Source organism: Rhynchophorus ferrugineus, unplaced genomic scaffold (genome assembly GCF_030347505.1).
Source record: "Rhynchophorus ferrugineus isolate W39M unplaced genomic scaffold, kcgeb_rfMv2 rfM11, whole genome shotgun sequence".
NCBI lineage: Eukaryota > Metazoa > Arthropoda > Insecta > Coleoptera > Curculionidae > Rhynchophorus > Rhynchophorus ferrugineus.
The window spans coordinates 17,540,128-17,564,852 of NW_027472590.1; the positions used below are offsets into that span (position 1 = coordinate 17,540,128).

General features: G+C 32.3%; 2 long non-coding RNA genes across 2 annotated transcripts; both read left to right on the top strand.

Moving 5' to 3' along the window:
- The first annotated feature begins 18,160 nt into the window (after nt 1-18,160).
- LOC143204549 (uncharacterized) lies at nt 18,161-19,785 on the top strand. The gene is made up of 2 exons (XR_013007628.1): nt 18,161-18,514; nt 18,574-19,785. It is a non-coding gene; the product is annotated as an uncharacterized LOC143204549 (long non-coding RNA).
- A 668-nt stretch (nt 19,786-20,453) lies between these two features.
- Nucleotides 20,454-21,362, top strand: LOC143204977 (uncharacterized). Its single transcript, XR_013007711.1, has 2 exons — nt 20,454-21,096; nt 21,156-21,362. It is a non-coding gene; the product is annotated as an uncharacterized LOC143204977 (long non-coding RNA).
- Nucleotides 21,363-24,725: the final 3,363 nt, after the last annotated feature.

Consider the following 24,725-nt stretch of genomic DNA (forward strand, 5'->3'; position numbering starts at 1 on the left):
TATATATATATATATATATATATACAAGAACTGTTTCCATATATGGAAAGTATTGTCTACTATAACAGCCTTCGATTTGGAAGAACTTCATCAGATACACAGAAGGAGAAATTGACAACTAGTGAAATTGTGAACTAGTGTTATATTGAAAATGAACAGTCAATAATGACTTGTATAATGGCGCAGAATGTGACAGTGCGTGAATGAAACTTTCTGGATGTGGGATTATGATTCAATGCTGATATAAAATAGTTTTGTATCTAAGGAAAAACCTTTCAGAATGGTTTGACAAGAAACCTGAGAAACGCAGGGCAGGAAACAAGTACTAAATATAAAAAGGTAAGTTGTTCTCTAACCAAAACAAAATATATTTCTTGGATATAGAATTAATAATTGGGTAAATTAAGCCTCTCCGGGGGATACCACAGGTTATTTATAAAAGAGTTCAGTGTATGTATAATAAAATAACACTAACCTACAAATTATTGTCTCTATTTAATTAATTGTAGTAATGTAGTTCATGTTAAAGTAAATTAAATTTTATAACATTTTTGTTTAATTATTATATCTGCATTAGAATGCTATTATATATCTAAGCTAAAATAGACTAAAAAGGGTAAAATATGAAGGTTAAATACCGCAACATTGTGCTGTTTTGACTTAATAATTTGAGATGTCGTAAGTTCACTGCTACTTAGGATAAACTAAATAGATTTACATATATTTACAAAATTGATTATTAAAGATCAAAAGTTGAGCATTTACAATCTACTGTAAAATATACTACAAGAATTTAATTAATTTGTTATCGGTAAATGGCTAATTATCTGTTACATCTAGAGAATTTTTGAAATAACTTGTGTAATTTAATGATTAATCTACCATTCAAGCAAAACAATTTATGTGTTTATCTTATCTATTTATTAGCATATAAATTTGTTATAAATATACAGACACATCGCCATACGCGTTTTTGTCATTAATGTCAGTGCATACTGTAATAATAATTTGTTAATACGTGAATTTCTGGGAATCACCATGCCACCACAACCTGGTCCACGACGCCGGCCTCCTGCAGGTATACGACCTATATTACTGCTTCGCCGCTATCATCGCCGCCGCCATCAGCAACTTTCGCAAGGGCCGCCTTCGCCAACTACACCTAAACCAACATGTACTATATTGTGAAATTATATTGAAAGTGTTAAAAGATAATTTTATATCAGATTAATACTAATTCATTGTTTATTAAGTTCAAAATTCAAAAATTAAAAATTAATGCCAGAAAAATGTTTTATTTCAAATCCATTTTTGTTATAGAAATTACTTTTATTCCGGATAAGGGCAGAATTGTCATAAAGTAGTCTTTCAAAAGCATTCGTCTAGCGTATACTTACATATAGACAATGTATGAACCCAAATGTTGTCACTGAAGTCATATAAAAGAAGCAGACAACTCAGCATTAAGAATTCTTTTCATTCATAAAAATTAAAAAGATAAAACATTTCCAAACAGAGATTTTGTAAAGTACTTGGTGAAGTATTTTATTCGCATGGGCTTATATGTTTTTAGGCTATTATTAATATAATAAATTTAAACATAGATTTTTTCGTTTTACAAAACGGCTTAAAATTTAAAAACACCAAACCTTTTTCATCAAATATATATATAATATATCCAATGTAGCAGGAATATATATGATTTCAATTTATGACGTCAAAACGTCGCAATGTTGACACATTAACTCTGAGTTTTAGTTTATTTTGTCTTTTACATATAACAATTTTACATAATATATTTTAACTTTATAATTCCTCTAATGTATATATTATCGAATAATTTCAGCTAGAGTTAATTATACAGTCACAATAGATCATAAGTTAGAGTTGTTTTATTATATATACATTAAACCCTTTTCCACACCATTAATGAGGTAGACTTCTAGTCGCGTTTTTTTATGTAGTGGTATGCCCCTGGAGGCATAATCTACCTAATTAACAATTGGATATGCAAGTAATGTATTTTACTTTCATTAGAGAGCATATTTACCTTTTTACATTTAGTTCTTGTTTCGTTCGATAGCGTGTTTCCTTGTCAAGTTATTTTGATAGCACTGTATTTTTTGTTATTCTTTAACTATCTGTGTATACCATTCTTGATAAAATTAATCATTGACTTCTCTCTAACGCATTTACAATTAATAGTCATCCTCTCCTCATACTTTACAACCTAATGCTCATGTATAATTCTGAACAATTCTATTAATTATATACTCACCTTTAGTTGTTTCCAGTCTCATCACCCTGTCTTAATAATTGTCAGTATTGCATAATTATCATATATACCGAAAGTTTCATTTAGTTACTGTCACTTTCTAAGTAACTGTTAGTCAATCACTAAGTTGTTAATTTTCAGAATTTTTAAAACTTGTTCCCGATTTCACCATTTGTCAATTTCTTCCTGTGTATACTTGATTGAGTTCATCCAAACTCAAGTTGTTATTGTAGACAATGCTTCAAGGGCTTAAGAAACATTGACTCTTCTCCAGAAGTAAAATCATTCTTATTCCCTACATAAATGAAAATATATCTGCAATAAATCATTAAAAAATATGACTAACAAAACATAATCAAATGTTGCTCTAACTTTTTCCATCAACTTATGTTGCCTTTACACTGTTTTTGTTAGAGTCTTGCCAAGAGTGCAATGTACCATTTTGAAATATCCAAAACTCGTCAAGATACACAATCTGAAAAAACAAATCGTCCTTAACTTTATTATACGCTTTCAAAAATTGAATTATTTTCAAAGAGCTGCATAACTTTAATTTTTTTATGAATACTCTCCAAAGCAAAAATTTTTTCTGAAATAATTTTATTAAATTATGTTTATATCGAAATAATTGTTTGTGTGCTCACTGTTTTTATACATTTCATATATTTGATCTGGAATAGAGCTAACACCAAGATGTCTGATTCGTCACCCACTTTGTATGTGGACGGGTTTTATTTAGTGGATCTAACATAATATTCTTCATTTTTTTAGAGATTTTAATCACAGGGCCCACACTAACATTCAGCGTAGCACCAACACACTAAAAACATTTTCAATAAAACTGCAGCAACTTTTAATATTTAATATCATCAATGCTTACCTCTTTAACGGAATTTACTGGGAAGAGGGAACCCTCATTATTTCGTTCCTGTTCGAAATAAATCTTCTTAGAGACGCAATCAGTTTCTGACCCGAACTAAATCTGTAGCATTCACCATTTTCAATTAGAGTAATTTGATATATAATGTAGCTATTTTAAATTCATCGAAACAAGCAAAGCGCCAAAAGAACTTTTGCCGGCTTTTCTTTAACCTTTTTCCGCTTTCGAACAAAAATACACAACTTGTGTAGAGTTTTACCAATGTATAAATGTAGTAGAGAACCTACCATCAGTGCACTTTAAAATATCTAATTATAACGCAAAATTATTAAAATAATGCACAAAATGGGACATGCACCCATATAAACCGTACAGTGTGACCAAAACAATTACATCACGCACATATTTGGTGCTAAAACGCAGCCCGCATTTAAAATTACACTACTTAAACCATCAATTCTTTTAAAATAACATTATTGTTTCAGAAATAACTTATATTTCCGGTAAAGTAAGTAGCCAAAAATATCACAGAAGTTTCCGAAATTATGTCTCATTCCTATTCCGAAACAAATGGTAAATTGTTGCTCAAAAATAGTGTCTCAAAAATAAAGAATTTATTTTTAGCAAAAAGATTTCAAAAATAACGTGAAATTAACAGAGAAAAATAAAGAAAATTGCCAGTTCTTCTTTTTTGTGTGCCGTAATTATCCTTTTGTATTAAATCTTGCTAATTTCCTTTTGAAATACCAACTTCAATTTCATCGATTACATCTCACATTAGATATACTTGATACAATCTTAATTTATTATTACTGCTCAGTTGTACTTGCATCAATAAATAAGCAAGGCCAGTGTATGATAATAATAGCAGTATGTATTTCTCAAATGAAAACTAAATTAGATTACTAAAGTTAAGCTAAAGTTGAGAATAAATATACTTAGACAAGTTCTTGTGGTTTGGTTCGCTTGAATATTCTAATTTCCTACATATCGTCTAGAAGCTGTATTGCATATATATTGCTGTGATGTAATAAGCTTATTTTATGCTTAAGGTTTAATACCGTTGGATTGTAATATAAGTTGGTTTAATAGCCTAAACCTGAATAAACCAATCTTGTTGATTTAAGGTCAAATTCACGACTAACCAGTACAGTTCTGTGAGTTTGATCTGCTCTTTTGAATTAACGTGATGTTTACAAACTAACCGGTAATAAAGATGGATGCCGATATTGCGCTGATTCTGCTTGAGGAATCTGGCATTTACCAAGTTACTTAATTAAGTCTTCATCATTTCGCCGCAACGCAAAATTGACAGACAAACTAGGAGTTACTAAGCTTCATTTTCTTTGTTAGCTGCTACTCATACTTTACCTATAACCCTATTTAGAGATATATCTTTAGTCACAATGACTTCGAAAATATACGATTGCAGTAGTTGACAATAGGTTCGTGATAACAATTTTCTCATCACGTGGGTCAGCCCCATGTGTGTATGTTTCTCTTTACGTATTGGTCGTCAATTATAATTGGAATTAGGAGAGATAAGTTTATCTGTTATTATTTAAAGTTTACGCTATAAATATTAATTATTAATTTTAATTCCTGTTAATTTCAATGACAGGGTATCTCCCAAGTTTTCTTGTCCCTTGATACTATTGTAGGTCCACTCTCTCTAGTGTTAATAGTAGAAGCAATTACGTTTTTCGGCTTTAAAGATCGATGCAAAAATTCGACCTTAATAGGTTGGGATTGGTTTAAAGTGAGTCACTTCATTAAAATTTGTGACAAATTGACATTTTATGTCAATTGTCACGTGATTTTTTCTACTGTAAAAATTACTGTTGTACATTTTACAGTACAAAATGTAGTTGTAAAAATGAACCCTACAAATTGTACTTCTTTGTAAATATATAAATAGGTAACAATATTATGATCTAATAGAATAATAATAGTTAAAATCAAAAACATTATAAAATTGTAGACAAATGTTTAAAAATAATCCTATTTAATATGTGGGATACAAATTACTTAAAAATTATCGCGAAGGTAATATTTCCAAATTGTTATACTTGCGTAACGTAAATGAAATTCCACTATTTGTAGATATGGGAAGATATGTAGTGTATATTATTTAATATGAGGGAACTAAAATTCGTCATAATCTGAATCACAATATATATAAAGTTAATTTGTATAATTCTTATTAATTCAGTTTTTAGAAATCAATTATATTAGTTAAGCAATTTTTCAAATATTTGTATATATTATTCCTATTTGTTATAGTTTATGACTACGGGTACTTCAGCAATTAAAACCCAACTTTTTTTTGTTCTGACCTAAATCAAAGCCGTGGAATACATTACGCATACCTGATCACGAGGACTTGCCCTGGAGTGACAAGTTGAACCGGGTTATGTGCGACTGCCTCTGACCTTATCAATACACTAAGCCGCCTCACAGTTGATCCCTGTGGGTCGCTACTGCTACTGCTTTAAATTAGGAGATACGGCATCTTCACGACGGCTTGACGAAAAAACAGATAATGATAGTAACTATAGATTAGCAAACTGGATGCAGTCATATGGGGGCCAAAGTTATGACTGCAGCGACGGATGAAGTCGTTTCAGCCTGGAAAAGGGGAGGTTGTCCTCCCAGCATGTCGACCGGCGTGCTTTCAGAAGAACTTGGGCTCAGTTGATATTTATGGAAGGATTGAGATATGAAGTGCTTGATTTCTGGAGTGTCAGTTTCCCTGTGAATTTGATTTTTTCTCACAAACCATGGAGCGTTTGATATTCTCCTAAGGAACTTATTTTGAAAAATTTGAAGCCGTTTCACCTAGTTAGTTGTAACAAACTCGAAGCAGACCTTGGATCCGTAGAGGAGTACGACCGAATTAACATTATGTAAAATAAGCATTTAATGGAGATGAGAAGTCTGCTGGAACAGTAGATAAGAGAAGATAGCAGGTTTGCTATCCCTGAACCTTTTTGGATTGCCTTCTGGATATGGGAATGCCAGCCGAACCGTCGGTCGAAGTGGAGACATCGAATCCAGCTATCGAGTTGTTGCGGTGTCGATATTAAATTGCGAGAAGCATAGTGCGTAACACATCTTATGGAAAATAATGCCCTGGGTTATCAGAGGGTTGATTTTTGCAACCCCCAGAATTTGAACCTCAATGTGCTCTTTTCTCGGCAGATATGAAATTACGAGTTTAAATAAGACTGGGGCTTACGGGAAACCTTGAGGTACTCCAGCGTCATTTTGTTTTCGACTGGAAAGTGTTTTCCTGATTTTGACCTGGAAAGATCTGTCCGATAGATAGATCTTGATGACAATGAAACCCAACTTTTGTAAGCTCCACCTGCGATACTTTTAAAGAATCTCTACATGATCACACCAAGTAATACTTCTAGTAATTGCGGAACGATAATCACCCCATCAACCTGTCTTTTTATTGAAAATAAGTAATTTGATCCCGGTTAATTGTATGAATTCAAAAATGAACCTTATGCTCTCCCTGAGATTTTGCCAACTAAACTGTTTATTATATTTGGAAGGTTGATGGTAATAAAATATCGGACAAATTTAAGTCGTAGACAATTGGGTGTGGGAAGTGTTATGTTTCGTTGGGCTGCTTGATGGAAAGACATAAGTACAACTCATTTCTAAAAATATTCCTGCGTTCTCCTGATTCTCCTGATGATCATTGAAAATTATTGGTGTAAGCTAGCACGTGCTGTGCACTCAAAAAGTAAACAATTTAACAATGTTGAACAACTAAAAGATGTTATACAAGATTATATTAGAAACCTGCCTCAACCTGAAGAAAGTAACTCAGCTGAAGAGAATGATTAAAGTTGTGAAAAATTATTGAAATAAAATTCAAAATATTGATCCATTGTTTGTTTTTGTTTAGCTGTGCTACAGTCCTGCCGTGTTGCAAACATTTGAAATGCTTCCATGAATCGTAGAATCGGAAAAAAAATGTATTAAGAGTTAAAATGAAAATTATGTAGTGCGTTAAAGTTTTATTGCAGACTGTAACAGGTCAATTGAAATGTCCCCGGCCTGACACATAGATGGCGCTACTAGACTTAAATCCATATGTTTTTTAGTTAGCTCAAAGCTTCAAAAATGCCCGTTAACTGTAAATTTGACAGCTGTCGGATCATTAGTTTGTGAATTATGGTGAGAAATGGATAAAAAGGATTTTCGTGTGTTGATAAAATATTGATTTTTGAAGGGCAAAAATATAGTTGCAGCAAAAACTTGGCTTGATGCCAAGTTTCTGGACACTGTGTCAGGAAAATCAATCATAAAGGATTGGTATGCTAAGTTTAGAAATGGTGAAATGAGCACCAAAGAAGGTGAACGCAGTGGACGCCCAAAAGAGGTTGTTACCGACGAAAACATAAAAAAATCTATAAAATTATTGTGAATAACCGTAAATTGAAATTGAAAGAAATAGCATGACACTCTAAAGATATCAACTGAACATGTACATCATAGCATTCACAAATATATGAGTATGAGAAAGCTATATGCAAAGTGGGTGCTGCGCGAACACTTTTGATCAAAAACAACGACGAGTTGATGATTCGGACCAGTGTTTGAAGATGATCAAGCATAATAAACCCGAGTTTTTGCATCGACGTGTGACAATGGATGAGTTATGGCCCCATCATTTCACTCAGAAGTCCAACTGACAATCATCCGAGTGGACTGCACACAATGGACGATGAAACCGCTCCAAAGCGTGAGAAACCGCAACAGTCGGCTGGCAAGTTTATGGCGTCTGTATGTTGGAATGCGCATGGAATAATTTTCATTGACTACCTCGGAAAGGGAAGGACCATCAACAGCGATAATTACATAGCGTTATTGGACCGTTTGAAGGACTACAAAATGGTATTGAAAATTTGGAGGGTTGCTATAATCAGTGTATTACCCTTGAAGGGAATTATCTTTATTGCCAAATTTGCCAAAAAAATGTGTTTTACTATGGTAGGCCAGGAACTTTTGAAAATAATTTTGTTACGAGAATTTTTATAAAAAGTGCAAAACTGCGATGAATTTGATTTAGTTTATGCAATTGGCTACTATTTAAATGATTACTTTTAATACTATTTCTAGTGTAACCTTATATTTTTTATTTTTGTTTCGTAATTTTTTTTTATTAATATGTTATATTCCGGAATATTATATTACAGTATTATGTTGCTTTATTGTGTGTATTTAATAATTCACTAGAATAAAATGTCTTTGAATGAACACAGCATATCATAAATATACTCTACACAACATATAATATCAACGTAATCCATAATATCACTTATCGCTATTGCCTAGTTATTCGGATTGTTATTGAAGGCAAATGTTATTTTCTATTATTGATATTAGCAATAGTAGAGAATAATACTCTTGTTCATCAATATCATGACCTATAAATACAGTTATTTATATGTTGTGATAGTTATCTATTATTTATTAGTAATAGTACAATTACGAAAACTGACAGCAGTAATTACTTCAGTGGCACTATATTTAATTATTAATATCTGGCATAAAATATATATGTTATGGTAATTAACTATGCTTTAGAACAACCCCTTTCATTGTTTAAGGTGCTAAATTAGCTTCTGTTGTTTGTTGTCGATTAATTACTAATTCTCTATTATACATATTTCTAAAACTTGTGCAATTTAATGAATCATCTCCTAGTTCTAATAAATCTAAATTCGTATACGTTAATTCAACCAAAACAATCTATGTGCTTATCTTATCTGTTTATTTGCGGGTACATTGAATATAAATATACCGTCAGATTGTGTAGGCATTACTGTTATTAATCTGAATGTATACTGTACTAGTATTTTATTAATATACTAAAAAACTATATAATTTTAATGTGATTATCTAAAAATCAGGATGAGACATCACGTTGGACCACGACATCATCACCATATGGGACCAAGACACCCGCCTCCTCCAGGAATACGACCTATATTTGTGCTGCGTCGTCATCATCATCGCCACCACAACCATCATTTCCACGGACCACCTATGGGGCCACCACCTCCGCCAATGTATAACACACCTGAACCAATATGTTGCTTTTGTACTATATTATGAAACCATATTGAACATGTTAAAAATAAAATTTGTTTTACTCCAAATATTGCTTTTATATAAAAAGATTCGGCGCCATTTTTATATTTGTCTATTATTTGTGAAAATATGTTTTTAACAATGGAAAATATAGAACACCATGCAGTGATTACATTCTTTCTAAAATAAGGTTTAAAGGTCACGAAAATTCGCATTCAAATGGTAAATTTGTCAAGTAAACCCAGACGACAGTAAAAGACCTCGTTGTCCAGTCCTATACAATTTTCTATTGGCTAGGACTGCACATGCGTACTTATTCTTATTTAGTCTAACAGTTTTCACAACTCGGGTTCTTTTCTACCACGCCTTCCGTACCACAGTCTAAGTTGTGGTTAGATGTCATTTTTAGGTTAATTTAATAGCCAAATTAGCAGCAGCTAATGCGAAAATAACTGTATAAGGTATGAATTATTAATAAAATATTATTATTTTATAACACTAATTTTGTAGATTCACAACAAAACAAATTATATAAATACAAAATTAACCTAAAAATTACCATATATATAATTTGTTCCATAACAATCTACAAGGTTATAGTGTTATAAAATAATATTTTACTAATAATTCATACCTTATACACTTATTTTCGCATTATCTGCAGCTAATTTAGTCTATAAAATAACTATATTACATCAGAAAAAAATGGACAGGTCTTTTACTGTCGTCCAGTAAACCCGCTTCTTCAAAACATCCTGCAAACCTGGAGGAATATCCTCATAAATTAATAAATATGAGTAAAATTTTATAGAAGCACTTGACAAAGACTTGTGGGATTTAAAATGTTGCCACTCAATGACATTAATAAAGAATCATAGAAATATTGATTCATAATATTAACATAACATAGAAATATTCTAAAATAAGACTGATCAGATATTAGTAGAAATAACAGCGGAGAATTTAAAACTTCGCCAAAGTCAAACACCAATCCATCAAATATGTATTTAATTTTATCTGAATTTCTTATCTTATAGTAAAAAAATCGGATTTGTGCAACTATCAGTACGAAAAACAAACGAATAAATGGAACAAGGATTTATTTGCCTTGATTAAAATTTCTAAGTAATTATTGTCTATGTTTAATAATTAAACACAATGTATGGTTAAATAATTACCTATCCTATCTTTAATGAAAAAAATTAGGTGAGTTAAAAATAATGATTTTTTTTTTAATTTTAAAAGGAATAGTTGATCAGTTAGGGCTTCGATAATAGAAGAGAGTAATCCAGACACTAGTGATAGAAAATTGAAGATAATGAAGCCCAAAATGAGCAAGTTCTTTGGGTAAGAAAACACTTGGATGGAACTGAATCTCAACGATAGGGGCATGGGTAGATACAAAAAATTCGGGGCGCTAATGGATTCTGCATATATTCATTAATAGTTCCTAGGCGTTACGAAGAGAATAGGATATAAAGCAGTGTTGGGAACTATCGACTGAAATCGACTATCCACTGTTTAGTAATTGACTACTTTTTACTGTCGACTGTTTCAGTCGCTATTTTTGGTTCGACTGATTTTGTTACTATTTACTATAGACGGTTTCAGTCATGTAATTTTAGTTACTATTTTTGGTTCTATTAGTTTCATTCGACGTTCTGGCTCGGTCGTCCTAGGCGCCACCTTCAAATATAAAATTAATTCTACTTCGTTTAAAATGGAATTACTAATTACATGTTAATAGTATCCAGTGATTATTTTTTTCCTTTTCTTTTTTAAAGTTACTACGTGAAGGAATATGTACATCTCCGTCTCGCTTATACTATCGTTGGAAAATATAAGCACATATAAAATTAACTGCTCCAACCAGTTATCTCCGTCCTTTCCTCTCTCACATCTTCGACATCACGAATGAAACAAAACAGTCGAACCGTGCATTTGTGCGCCAGTATTTATACTATCGTCTGGTTTAACAGTTTTGCGACTATTGACTGTTTCCACTGTTTATAGTCGATAGTTCCCAACGCAAATATAAAGCAGTGATCGCCATGAAAGTATAATCGCCAGTTCGGGAATTATGCGAAGAGTTTATATCAAATATTAAAATTACATCGATCGCAAATTTAGTGAAAAAAATTATGATGATAATTTTAATACGCAGATAATATATTTCATGCGGCTATCAAAAGGTTAATTTTATACAGCTGCTAGGAAATGCAATACAAAAACGTTTAAATTATATAGATGTAATAGTGTATGTTTAATTTTCTTAAACTATTAGCTATATAGTTAAAAAAGATGTATCCGGTATTGTAGCAAAATACCTTAGCTTTTACAAATTGTAATCTTGCAGTTTATTTTAATAATAGCCTTGCAAATCTATAAGAGTGTATACAATTATAAGATGTTACTTCAAGTACTCTTATAAAATCTGTATTTAAACATGATTTAATATATTAAAGTCTCGCAAGTCTCTAAATTTCTTCTCAACATCTCAATTTACTTTACTTTCCTCCACTGATTACTCTTGTAAAACACTATCCATATGTAAAATAAGTATTGCTCCAAATGTCTGAAACTATCTAATATACATAACACACCTGATAAGGCCCCATTATTCAACCAAACACCATTTAACCTTAGCGTTGTGAAGTATAATTTAAGGTACTATTTAATATACAAGAAATCAAATATTTGACAAACACTAACTTTTTATAATCTAACCATAATGGGACTTGATAACACTTTTTGATATCTTGTATTTAATGATTATTTTTTATAATTAAGTACAAGACGTAATTTAAATAATCTTTTGAGATTTTATGATACTATTAGAAGCTCATTTCCTTGTATATGGTTCGAATCAAATCTTGTAGGAATGTGTGCAGACTTCATACATACTTATAAAATAAATTCTATCATAGATATTAGATATGATGTTCCATAGTATTTCGTAATTGAAGAAAATTATTATATACGCTATGAACAAAACAAATGAGGCCAAAGGTAGTAAAAATAGTAAATACTTCGAAACTTTTCATTCTCTAACTGAGTATTTCCCATTTGCCGGCGTCGCGATCCAGTACCTGGCCATCAAAATAAATTACTGGGTTGCAACAATAGTTGAGTCATAGTGAGTTGGTACAGCGAGGCGCTAGTTCTAATATCGATTCCAACAAACGGAATGAACAGGTAAATGAATCCTCAATAAAGCGAAAGGGGTCATGGATCCGACAGTGTCCTGAAGATTACATTCAATTCTGCTTTATGGAGGCATTTAACAAACCATTAAGTGTAATTTGCAATGTAGAACCATCGAACGAATCAATGAAACCTTGAAAGTTTCAGCGGTATTTGGAACTAAAACATCCTGAATACAAAGCAAGCCCAAAGAGTTTTTCGCAAATAAGAAGAAATAGTTTGTAGCGACCTTGAGGCATGTCGAATTTTAAATAGTGGAATAACGGTCTACAAAATATCCAGAAATATAATCCCAGATGTTTAACACGGGCGGGGTGCCAGCAGCGCCAAGTAGAGCCCGATAACGAATAGCTGACGGCAACCCCGAGACGTTTATCTGGGATGTTATTGAAGGGTATTTTGATTCATTTAGTGCTCAAACCTCGTTTGGTTTAGACGTGCCACCATCGACTGCCTAAACCTCGTCTCCAGGTTACAATGCTGCCATCCGTTTTTATCTAATTGTATTTTTCAAATTTTTTATATAGCCAATAAATAACGGTCAGTGCTAAACACCACTGTTTCATTTCGTTTTACCTCCATCCACAGAGCCACATTGTTTACCCTAAAAGTTAAATAATAGAAAAAAGTATGGAGTGTATTTTTTCACAGGGAACTCAAACTCATAATCTTGTCCTGGCTTCCAACGAAATTTCCAATTAATTGCCAAATCTGGCTTCCAACGAAATTTCCAATTAATTGCCAAATCTGGCTACCCACATGTTATTTGTAAGCAGATAATAATTCCGTCGCTAGAAATTGCAGCATCGCGATTGTTCGAAAAAAGTCAGTTAGCGTTATCGAATAACACGGTAAAGCTTAGAATTGTGGATAAAGTAGATAACATTGAGAAAACAGTAAGCCATCTAAAGTCATGTCATTATTTTTTCCTTGCAAATCGATGAAAGCACAGACGTATCCGATAATATCAATATGATACATTTTGTACGATATGATTTTGAGAATACTGTTGAAGAGCTTTTGTTTTGTTGCTTTGCCAACAGCTACGATTGACGAAGGTATATTTAACTTGATTAAGGATAATATCAACAATAAAATATTTTTACAAAAAAAAAATTTGAACCGACTTCAAAAAATAAATAAGGAACTCACTCACTCAAAGTACAGCCCGTATGATGAAAAGTAGGACTAAAGAAGCAATGATAGAAAATAAGATATGTTTCCGGCACTGGGGCCCGCTACCTAGTCTATATGATTTGACAAATGTTCCAACCAAACTAGAAAAAAGAAAGTTGCTGCTCTGTGGGGATCGAACCCGCAACCTCCGCGTGTGACTATTACACCATATAAACAGTTGCCTACCATGTTTCTACGACTGCTCATATGATATGATTATTGCTTAAAAAGCAAACTGAATAGCTTTTACACTGAACTACTTCCGATTTCTCGTCACATCAGTTCAGCAATAACATTATACCCAAATATCTGATTATTTTAGATAAAAAATATGTGAAAACGTACGTGCCTTTGGAATTTGAGGTTTCCCTCAATATTGCCTCCTTCAACCCATCTGATCCTATCTTGGTTCCAATGGGACCATCTCGGGAGGGCACTCTTTCGAATTAGAAAAGAATACGGAGGAATCGGCGAACATACATTAAAAAATTATATATACAGCCTAACATAGAAGATAGAACGTCCTCCATTTTTGAAGTCGGTTAAAAATAACATTGAATGGAAGAAATGTGTGGGATTTAGTAGTGATGGCGCCCCAGCAATGACAGGCATTCGTACTGGAAATGGACAGAATAAGATAAACACTTGACATATACAAAATATTTATTTATTCATAATGCGTCGAGTCATCATTTGTTTTAAAGCAGATGTAATTCTTCAGGAAATAAATTAGTAGTGTCCGAATAATCCGCCAATTGCTTCAATGATGTGGGAGATGGAAATCATCTCTAATTGCCTGGCAAGGGTTGGTAATTGCGCTGTCCAGAAAAGATACTAGATCATATTCTGATCTACCTCAAATCAAAACTGAGCCTCTTTGTTTGTGTGTATGGGAACATTATCATCATGAAGTAGTGTGTGTCAGCAATACGCTAGAGAAGCAAGAACTTCATCAAGTCGATATATTAACCAACCATCTAATCATCAAATGTCCAGGTTTTAACATCGTTACACCACTTCTTTCGCAACGGCTCCAAATGTACTATTTTTGTCAAAACAGTATAATTCAAGTGAGTGTTGAGTTCTACTGTCACTTTTTCCCCGTTTGAAATATTGATCAGGGATAACCACTTTAATTTTATGCTTTAAACCATCATTCTAAGCTTTATCGAAAGTTTGAGCAATTTCTAAAAATATTTCAGAACAAGCTTTCTTTTCCTCTAATAATTTTTCAATGCCATTGGCGATACTAAGACACTAAACCGAAACCGCCTCACAGTTGCTACTGCATTAATGTGTCCGTATTAGCCACGAGAAACCGGCGAAAAGAACAGATAGTGAAAGTAACTATAGATTCGCGAACCTAATTAGCTGTCATATGGGGGCAAAGTTATGACTGCACGACGCATGAGGTCGTTTCAACCTGGAAATGGGGAGGTTAGCGGTGACGCGGTGCTAAGCTCCCAGCATATCGACCAACTCGCGAACAGCGTAGAATGAACTTGAGCTGAGTTGTTGTTTGTGGAGGGGTTGAGATATGAAGTATTTGATTTCTGGAGTGTCAATATCCTTGTGAATTTGATTATTTCTGAAAAATCATGGGGCGTTTAAAATACTCCTACTACTTTCAATTTTCTATTTCCTTCTAAATCTTGACCGAGGACGAACAAATGGGATTTTCATTCTTTCCTATCCACTAGCGCAGGGTAATGTTTTAATGTCATCCATTGCGTGGGGTTAAAACTTTCTCTCAAGGTGGTCTACCAATATTGTAGCCTTCTCCTGATTACCTCTGGTCCAACTGCCATCCTTATTTTTTATTGAAAGTTACTGATTACTGTTACGTTATAACTATTAGCAAATCCACGCAGAAACTTGCTGGTTTTACTTTTTAGTTGTTTAATTTCATGTTTCACCTGTAATGTAAGAGTATTACTTGAAAACTTACTAAACTTGAATTGTTTTATATATATAAAATACCATTCTATATTCTCTATATATCATGCTCTGATGTGATTTCTGTCCCTAAACTTATTGTGATCGGCAATAAATAAAAGCTCATTTGCATCAACTCAACAAAGTAAAGTATTTCCTGCTGACGTTTGGGGTGTATTGAAAAATGATATTCAGAAACGTAGCCAAAGTTGACACTTCCCAATGTCCTCCAATATATTTTATGTTAATTCTAAAAAACTGCACTGAAATTAGATTGATAGCGAAAGAATGATGTTCTGAACTTAAGCAACCTAAATACTGTTTTATTTATTTCGAAACTCAGTTGATTGATATGAGTTATTTGCTTTAACTGATAAAAATTAAACGTTCGAAGAGCACGTAATCATTAATTTACCGAAAAGATAACAAGTTATAAACATTTACAATAGATAACGTGACCTACGCTATATCAATGTGCGATACCTCTCGGAGCTTTTCATGATTGTAGATGTCAATTTATATATCAATAAAAATGTATTTAGGAAGATATTAGGGTATTTGGTAAGGAGTATTCAAGTCTATGAATTTAAACAAAAAATGATTTTTCCATGTTTTCAAAGCTGAATCCTTTAGGGATATACTCTTAAACGGATGTTTTTTAAATTTACATTATTTGTGAATTGTTTAAACTAGGGATGCCAAAAAAATATCGAATTATTTTAGATATTTTGTCAAATATACCATATATAAAAATGTAATATATAATAAATCATTAAAATTAAAATTTTGGTACTAAATTTTAAAAAGTTAATTATTCAGACATACAGATTTATTTTCCTATACCTAATATTAAAAATTTATTAAACATATACCTTTTTTTATCGATATTTTTTAAACCGATACTACCGATGCCGATACTAATAATTTGCCTGCTTATAAAAAAAATAGATATATTTAATAAGAAATTTTTTTTTTAATATCCAAAGTGATATATCAATATTTTTTTAAAATGTCTATCGATATTTTATAAAAAAAAGAAACTATCGATTTTTCTTGAAACTACGTTTTTCATAGAGTTGACAATAATATCTCAAGTTCTACTAAACCGATTTATTTGATATTTGGTGTGAGCTATCTCTATACATACGATCTCCATTCTTTCACTCTTTTCGTTCTTTATTTTTACTATGTATGATGGCAGCACTTTTCCAGATTAATTTTTCCGTTCTTTATTTTAGATTGCTAGGAAAATTGTGTATACGAGGGCGATCCAGTAACTACTTTGATTTTTAATTTTTTTCCCTTTTTTCTTTTATGTTTCTTTTAAATATTAATAGATATTTAGTAAAAAAGTGGAGAGTCAAAATATTGTTTGTTTTTTAAAAAATATTTCCCTTGAAAAAATACCTAAAATTAAACCTGAGGACTAGAATACGATTTTAAAGAAAAATTGTGTTACCTTAAAAGTTATCTTAAAAGTAAAACTGACTAATAATTTTTAAAACTTTATGCAGAGAAATTCGTATAATTCATTTTAATTAAATTATTATCCTTGTAGTTACCGCTATTCTTAATACAGTCCTATACAACTTCCGTGTTGAAAAAAAATTGATTTCTTCATGACAAGTGAAGCGTTATTCTACTAGATCATGAGTCATCAGTCAGAATAAGTTGTAGTCAATGTCTAGTGAATACAACCGGTTGTTGTAGTGTTGTAGTGCTTTTTATTTAATCATATTAATTTAAATTAGTTACAAAACGAATTAATCGACTCTTAAATTCCATAACAACCGCTGTAATTTAGTGCTTGGTTCAGCCGTAATTAATTTATACCAATTTACCCTGATTGTTAACAAGTGACAATCAGATAACGCTATGTCTGTTGAGTATGCCGAGTGCCTCAGGACTTTTCATCACATAGCATCGATAAATATATATATATATATATATATATATATATATATATATATATATATATATAAGATAAGCAGCATCGATAACCATTTCGGCTGTGTTTGAAAATCGACAATCGAGAAGTGTCGAAACTTGGTTTTATAACGTCATTTTTAAGCTTTTACGATAAGATAACTTTGCGTATGTTACTAATTATTGCTGATCATTTTTACAACAAGACGTCACTCAATTTGTTCAGTTGACGCCGCCAGATATCTGCAGTAAAAATTTATTCTGGTTTTAATAGCTCATAATACAATACAAGGTGTTTAGATCACATCAAATGCATAACTTTTTTGCAAACAAAAATAACAGCAAGCATAACAATATTTATAAAGACTTTATGGTTATGAATATTTCGCTTCGGTATGGATGTGGATAGCTCTATGTGGATAACTAACCCATGACCTTTTGCGCTTGGTAAAAGATACCACTAAAGCACTTAAACTTGGACATTTAAATGGTTCGAAATGGCATTTTAAGTCCGTTCCTGTGGTATACATCTTCCGTCGTTTTAGATGTTTGTCATTATTCATCAATTTCTCTCCTATATGATGGTTTTGAAGGATTTGTACTAAAATATCGTGTAATAAGTTTTGCAATTTATTGTCTTACTCTTTTGTTCTTCCAAGTCGTTCTTTGTCTATGACATTGACTGAAATTAAAAATTGGGATGTAGTGGAACCGCATTATACATTACAGGTATTTGATGAGATTTGGCTGCAGATTTCAAATGTAGGGAAATGTCAAAATCATGGAGTTTAACAGTTGTTTATATTAAGCTGTTATACAGAAGGTGTCGCTGATAAAAATACATTGAAGAACTTCACAATAATTGATGGTTAGATTGTCGACAGACCTGTGAGCTTAGGATATATCCTATTAAAATATTCGATGTTCTGGGCTACTTGGAGAAATTAATTCATCACCCTCTACAAGCTTCACAAAAAATTGGATGATCAATCAATAAAAATCAGGTATTTATATATTATTTTAGGTTTATTATGATTTATTATGTTGAATCTTCTTGTTGTAGATTTGTGTGTCATCATCTCGCCAAGTGTGAAATCACTGGGATCCAAATCAACACTTCTAAAATGTTTTACCAATAATTATACGTCACCACCATCAACACTACAAATCGATTGTCACGTAGCTCGCGAATAGTTTTTGTTAGGTAATCTGAAAGCAAACGATCGATTTTGAAACCACAAAGTTCTTTAAATTTTTAAACGCACTGTGATTATATATTATATGAATTATTTATGGAATATAATATATAACATGATAATTCAACGATCGATTTTAAAACCACAAAGTTCTTTAAATTTTTAAACGCACTGTTATTATATATTATATGAATTATTTATGGAATATAACATATAAGATGATAATTGAACTTAAAAGTTCGCTAGGATGTTTTACAGATGACACGAAAACTCGACTATTCACCTTAAAACAATCACAATCCGTTTAAGTCGAATTTTCATGTCGTGTATCTCTTCCGCGAAGTTTATTTATTCCTGAAAATAAGTCACGTTAATTTACAAGTGTTAAATTACTGGAATCGACAGTAGATTAGATAAAATCACTCCCATTTCCGATATGATACAACAGTTACCTATAAAAACACATCGATAACGAATCATCGGTAGTTTTAAAATATAAGTGAGCGTATTTAGTGACTAACAGACACATAATGCCGCCACCACCCCACGGAGGACCACCACCACATGGAGGACCGCCTGGAGGACCACATGGAGGGCCACCGCACGGGGGACCACCACCAGGAGGACCCCCACCAGAGCAGTGCTGTTTAATATGCACAATCCTATAAAGCACATTGTTATAAACTAGTAACTAGTAAATTTTTCGTTAAGTGAAGAAATTTTTTTATAAATTTTTTCACACGAATTAACTCAGAGTTTATATTAAAGGTAAAGTGTCAATCAAATTGAAAGTCAGTATCTCGAGTATTTTGTTTGTAATATCAATACAAAACGATAAACAAGATAAAATACTATTTTAGGAAATGACTTGTAATCATATTATAATAATCTAATTATTAGTATTATAGTAAATGACCGAGATTGTTATTAATCTTTTGTGTAAAAATATATGTCACGTCAATACTATGTTAGAAAATTCATTATGTTTTAGTAATCAATTATATTGTTGTTACTTAGTACTGATATTGTTATATTTATAACTGCCATAAATGTTAAACTTATAAAAACTTACAAAGATAGTATTTGAAGTTTTTTTATCTCCATTATTCAAATAGATTATGTCATAAATACTTTATTTTATAATCGCAATATTTGTATTCGATGTACAAAAAGCGTTTTCTGTCAATTATCAACAAACTGTTAAGGTTTTGAGTTATGTAAACATCAGTAAGGGGTAACCAAAATGAAATTACTTCTTTAACTCACCGATAAATCAAAGCATCAAAAGCATGTTTTATTAAGTTTCGAATTTAATTTCTTAGGGTATTAAGGAAAAACGATTTGCAATAAACATAAAAAAAAATTGTTGCTGAGTCAACCCGTCCTATATATATGACAATAGGGATATGCGGTCAGGTCTTATAATAGATAACAATTCTAAGAAAATCAACTCAATTTGAAAATTGTGTGAAGAAACTTCTAAAAAGCTTAATTTGTATGAAAAGGTATGATATATTGTATAAACAATCACTGTAACCTACTTTTTCGTATTTGACACAACAAATTTGAAGAGTTTTTTTATAGTCAAAGTTCAACAGTGTCCAAATTAGTCTAAAAATATACTACATTAATGCCATGCCATTTGACGCATATCTCATTATTTTATTGAAACAAAAATCGAAATAACCTCGGCCTTTCATTTTCATTTCTTCTTTTGTCATGGTAGGGTATACAGACTATATCTTAGTCTTATTGTCTGACTTGATGTTCTGTTATTGATGTTTAAGATTACAGATCGATCAACAATAGCACACAATTTGAAAAGTTATCGAAATAGACACGTGCGCTCAGATCCGTTCACAAAAAGTTGCTTGAAACTTTTTTATTACTCTTGAACCCAAGTGATTACCCCTACCATCTGAGATTTGAGCGTCCTTGTCAAATAGTTTATAGCGAAAAGTTGAATATCAATATCTGTTGACGCCACATACTGCCCAAAGCTTGCACTGAAACCTTACTGGTTTTAAAAATTGTTTGATCTCGTCGTAACCAAAGCATTTGATAATCATTTCATTAACAGCTAAAGTGAATTCCAACACCCGAAACATAATAATTTAATAAAACGTAATGCGTTAGATTTATCGATAAATGGGTGAATATCAAAAGCTTTGTATAGAAAGATCATTTATTTCTATTTATTATATATTTGGTAAAGGTCTTATATTCTGTGTGTTTTGTAGATATGGTGAATGCATTAGACATACTTCAGTGATTAATTTTATGAAGATTGATAACACAGGTAGTAGAAGAAAAAATTAAATATACAGTGATACCAAGATGACTTGACAAGTAAACACATCATTGAAGGAAACAAGAACTAAACGAAAAAAGTAAATATGCTCTCGAATGAAAGTGAAATAGATTTCTCAGATATACAATTGTTAATTAGGCGGATTAGGCCTCCAGAGGGATAGCACTATATAGAAAGCGCGCTTAGAAACTCTATCTCATGGATGATGTGGAAAAGAGTTAAATGTAAATAAAAGAAATCTAACCTAGAAACTGTTATAGCTGTGTCTTAATTGTAGTTTTAAGTCCTTCGATAATATATGTATTAGATTTACTATAATGTTAAAATAAATTATATTTCATAATATTTTTGCTCAATTATTTTTTTAGAATAGAATTTTTTTGTATGTTAAAGCCAAACTGAACAAAAACTCAGAGTTAATTCGGCAACATTGCAATATTTCGACGTCACAAGTATCCATGATGCATTACTAAAAAAACTTTGAATAGACCATAGAATGGTTTTAAATCAAAACCATTCTATAGTATCCATTCTTTAAAGTAAGTGGTTTTTTTTCTACGATATGATATAAATCATAAAATGTTACCTTTCTTCATGCAACAAAAGCAAAGAATTTAAAAAATGTATTAAAATGACGTAAAAACTTTTCACATAAAAAAAATATAGAAATAGTATGTAAATACAAATTTTATTAAAAATAATGTTGTATATATCAATCGCCTTGGATTCCTTTTTTAGGAAAATGCCCCCTGGAAGCGTAATGTTTGGCATGGCTACAGCTTACATCAAAGGAGATTTTTTAGGCCTAATATTTTTGCGTAACATGTAATAATAAATAAATAAATTTCCATAAAACCAATCCAAATCAAGCAACCAGGAATATCCGTCAAACTGGTGATAAAAATATATAAACAAATATTTTATTTATTTTTTTATATGTATAGTTTAAAGTCCCAATAAGGGATTATCTAGACTGGACCTACACTCCAAACTACAGTCCTCGGCATTAAGCCTACCTACTGCCGCGTGACCAACTTAGAAATCATCCGAGAAGACATCCGGACTTACCCGGCCTAGTTACTGGCGTGATTGGATTTTCCTTGTCGAATTTTGCACTCTTGCCTAAGGACAATCACATACATAAATTTACGACCATGCATCAGCAGGATTCGAACCCGCGACTATCGCAAAGTTGGAGGATTTTATTTAAAAATTTCGATAAAGAAGCCGTTCTTTTAATCAACTTGGGGTACTTATTTTAGGTGAAAAATATGAATAAAAGATAGGGACTATTTATTTTTTGAAAGTTTTGAAAAATCAATGGTTATTTTAACGATTTTAAATTCATTCCTAAATTGTGTATTAGCATTTCTAAATGATGGAAAATATATTACCTAATTGTGTTCGTTATTGTTTTAATATAAAAACATGCATTACTTCATTTATTAATATACATTTATAATTATAACATGAAAGTAAAAAATATTATATATATATATATATATATATATATATATATATATTATACTTATTCAATCTCTGCTGAAGCTCTGAAATTGTTAACGCTCCGAATATAATCTACTTGATACTTAATGATTATTGATTGCATGACAGTGTTTGATACTAATTGATTATTTAATCTTACTTAATAGTTTGCTATAATATTTAGCCGTGTAATAACTTAAGTTTATTAATACTTTGTGTATTACGGAAACTTAGTGGATATAGAATTTTTAATTAAATACCATTTAAAAAATTCAGTAAGTATTAATTCTTTAGATACATATATTTTAATATATTTTAATATAAGAATATTAATTATCTTAATTAATATTTTTTAGATATAAGAAGAAGAAAAGCAGCGGCTGTATTCACGGGAACATAAAATAAACAGCGAATTTGACGTTAAAAGCAAAGCACCTACTGGAATTCTGAAATGGTTTGATGATTTAAAATCGTTACAGATTTAGATTAACATTTGGTCGTTTTTTAATTTGGTCGCCAAGTATTGATTATAAACTGTCTTTATAGATACAAATAAAATCAAGAAATTTTATCGCCATTTGATTCCGTCGATGATTCATGTCGTAATCGAGAATAGAGATGCCTAAAAAATATCGATATTTTAACGATAATTATATAACAACCTAAAGGCAATGACGCTGTTATCAACAAATCCAACTCCATCAAAAGATCAGTAACCCCAGCCTTTCTTCTCAACCATTTCGTGTCTCCAAAGTCTCTACAGACTATGATCGGCAAACTTTAAACCAAGAAATCTCCAGGTTTCGACGGAATATCGATTACCCAGTTAAAAAAGCTTACGCATAAGCAGCTCGCTCGACTACAGGCTTATCAGCGTTCTCAGCGCCATTTCGAAGCTTGCCGAGAGGGCAATACTCTACGCTCTCAACTCTTTTACATAGGAAAACAACATCATTCCTGATGAAGAATTCGGCTTTCGCGCTCACAACTCATCCGTTCATCAGGTTACTCGTCTAGCCGCACACATCCATCATGCTCTTGACCAACGTAAAAAGCTTGGAGCAGTCGTCTGAACGTAACCAAAGCCTTCGACAGGGTCTGGCACGACGGTTTGATCGCCAAGTGCATGCGGATAGGCCTCCCAGAAGACCTAATCGCTCTTATCAAATCCTATCTCTAGGACAGGTCTTTCCAGGCCATGAACAGGGAATAATTTTCCAGTCGTAAATCGATGGTGGTGTACCTCAAGGTTCCGTTGACCCCAGCCCTATTTAACCTCTTTATTTCGGATCTGCCCAGAAAAGAGCACACTGACGTCGCGTTTTACGCTGACGACACTTCTTCCTTCACGGTCGCCAGGTTCGAAGTTACAATTCATGAACGCTTACAGAAACATCTCGATAACTCGGCAAAGTGGTTCAAATTCTGGAGGTTGCGAATCAACCCCCTGAAAACCCAGGCTCTCATTTTTCATAAAAAGCGTCCCTCGCGCCTCGCAACTTAAAATCGACACCGCAATAATTCAATGGCTGGATAATGTCACGTACCTAGGTTTCCACTTCGACCGACGGTTCGGTTGGCATTCCCAAATCCAGAAAGATTCGGCGATAGCGAACCTGCTATCTTCTCTGATCTGCCCTTCTAGCAGACTTCCCATCTCCATTAAATGTTTATTTTACAAGATGATAATTCGGTCCGTACCTCTCTACGGATCTAATGTCTACTTCAAGTTACACCCAACCAGGTGAAACGGCTTCAAGTTTTCCTAGATAAGCTCCTCAGGAGAATATTAAACTCTCCATGGTTTGTCAGAAATAATCAAATTCATAGAGAAATTGACACATCAGAAATCAAGCACTTCATATCTCAATCATACCACCAACAACACCTCAGCTCAAGTTCTTCTAAAGACGCGCTTGTTCGCGAGCTGGTCGACATGCTGGGAGCTTAGAACCGCGTCACCGCTAAGCTACAATAACGGCTGCCCGATCAGCGGGTGCCATATCCCCAAATTTAATGCAGTAGCAGTACCGATGCACAGGAGTCAATTGTGAGGCGGTTTCGGTTTAGTGTATTAGTAAGCCCAGAGGCAATCCCACATAACCCGGTCCAACTTGTCACTCCAAGGCAAGTATCCGCGACCAGGTTTGCGTCATGCATTTCACCGCCTGGTTTTAGGCCAGAACAAAAAAAAATAAAATTAAAACTCCTCAAAAACCCCTG